Source organism: Rhyacophila brunnea, unplaced genomic scaffold (genome assembly GCF_057557595.1).
Source record: "Rhyacophila brunnea isolate RB1 unplaced genomic scaffold, BYU_Rbru_1.0 scaffold_13, whole genome shotgun sequence".
Classification (NCBI taxonomy): domain Eukaryota; kingdom Metazoa; phylum Arthropoda; class Insecta; order Trichoptera; family Rhyacophilidae; genus Rhyacophila; species Rhyacophila brunnea.
In genome coordinates, this window is record NW_028232785.1 from 21,359,187 (window position 1) to 21,361,928 (window position 2,742).

A 2,742-nucleotide genomic window follows, 5' to 3' on the forward strand; every position below is an offset into this window, starting at 1 on the left:
ACCTAACCAAGTAGCATGCAATGTGGCAGTAGTTTTTTTAGTAGACAAGCATAGCATCTAGCTATGGACTAGCGAAGCACCTGCCTATGTGGCCGAAGTCTTAGAATAGGTAGTCTTAATACAATATAACAGAAAAGCATGTGGACCAAAGCATTTCTGTTAGTAGGTAACTATTAATAACATATTATTTTGACTTCACTTCATTTAAATGAATGATTATTTTAAAACATATCATATTGTTAAAAAATCGATTAACTCTATAATAAAAAATCGTTTTGAATTCAACCAGCACCAACTTTTGATAGTACTTGAGTCGGCTTTGATTCAACACATTATGTTTTGATGTATTTCAGCCACCGCCATCTTTAGATGATTCTACTTAGGCATATTCTTTACTAAGTGGTTTGTCAACAGATATCATATGCTTGTCTATCTTTCTAGCGTTGTCTAGATTTGCTGACTAGGTACGTCTTCATTACATATTTATTTATACTTTCATTTTTTTATATGACTTTGAGAGTTCTAAGTGATATTTAAAAACGTTCAACAAAGTTTAGCAACTAAATATAACAGGGTCACCAGTTCGTCTTGAACACATAACTATTATGCTTAAATTATTATATTTCATGTAGTGAATCGATCTTACAAATATAGGTACAAAATTTACGTTAACTAACGTAAACTAGAGAGTAGCTCGTTCTGAATCGATTACAAAAATTTATATTCTTTTCTGATCAAAATAATAATATTATAAATTGCGAGTACTAATAGTTTTTTTTATTAAAAACCTCCGTATTTTAAATGCAGTTCTATTAAGTTATGGAGTGTGTCTATGGTATTGATTTAAAGATTACATTTAAAATTGTACCTATAATTTTGATACACAAAATTGGTAGTTGTTTTGCTGGATGTCATCTAATATATTATTCACATGACATTTTAAATCAAAAAAATATATTAAAGTAGGTACCTACCTAAATAATGTTTTTTGAATAAATAATTAGAAAACGCAATTCTCATTGAACGCGGGCCTTATGGCATAAAAAAATATGTTAGCCATACATCTGGCTATAGCGAAATTACTTTTAAAATCATAAATACATTTTTAAGCCCTTGGAAAAAATTAATTATAGGATAATTTAAAATATTAACTGAAAAACCCTAGACTTTTACCTGCTTAAAACCTGCTTTAGAAGTCGCATCGTTACATGCGACTCAAATTTAACGAACAACGAAAAGTACCTACCAAACTATTTATACTTTAAATGTTAAAATAAAATTTAAACAATAAGATTGTTAAGCCAAGTTATTTTTAATCCAAACACGACTGAAGTCACGTAATACCATAGTATAATAAATTTAACAAATACACTTGCATGTCTTGTCTCTAGAATCAGTCATTTTATGTTTCTTCATGTCACTTGACTGTACAAATGAGAAATTACATACATCACATTTGAATGGCTTGTCTCCAGAATGAGTCATTCTATGTTGCTTCATGTGCACCTGACCTTGCAGTTGAGTAATTACATTCATCACATTTAAATGGCTTGTCTCCAGAGACATTTTATGTATTCTCATGTTGTCTGAACATGCAGTTGAGTAAATACATTCATCACATTTAAATGACTTCTCTCCAGAATGAGTCATTTTATGTTGTTTCATGATACTTGACTGTCCACATGAGTAATAACACACATCGCATTTAAAAAGCTTTTCTCTAGGATGAGTCATTTCATGTTTCTTCATTGTATTTGACCTTGCAGATGAATAATAACATACATCACATTGAAATGGCTTGTCTCCTGAATGAGTCATTTTAATTACCTTCATGACACTTGACCTTGCAGTTGAGTAATTACATTCATCACATTTAAATGGCTTGTCTCCAGAGTGAGACATTTTATGTATTCTCATGTTATCTGACCTTGCAGTTGAGTAACTACATTTATCACATTTAAATGGCTTGTCTCCAGAATGAGTCATTTTATGTACCTTCATGACACTTAACCATGCAGTTGAGTAATTACATTCATCACATTTAAATGGCTTGTCTCCAGAATGAGTCATTTTATGTTTCTTCATGCTACCTGATTGTACACATGAGTAATTACACACATCACATTTAAGTGGCTTTTCTCTAGAATGAGTCATTTCATGTCTCCTGAATGAGTCATTTTAATTACCTTCATGACACTTGACCTTGCAGTTGAGTAATTACATTCATCACATTTAAATGGCTTGTCTCCAGAGTGAGACATTTTATGTATTCTCATGTTATCTGACCTTGCAGTTGAGTAACTACATTTATCACATTTAAATGGCTTGTCTCCAGAATGAGTCATTTTATGTACCTTCATGACACTTAACCTTGCAGTTGAGTAATTACATTCATCACATTTAAATGGCTTGTCTCCAGAATGAGTCATTTTATGTTTCTTAATGCCACTTGACTGTACACATGAGTAATTGCATACATCGCATTTAAACTTTTTTTTACCTGAATGACTCATTTTATGTATCTTCACAATATAAAAAACAATATGTATTGACCTAGTATTCGAACCGGGGACACACGACGCTATAGGCCGATGCATAATAACGGATCTAAAATAAATTGTTCACCAAATATCCGGAATAAATGGAAACCAAATCATGGAACTTACAGTAAATCACGTCGCTTAATTGGGACAGAAACTTTAAAAAATCCAGCGTGAATGAGCATGGATAAGGTTGATTGCC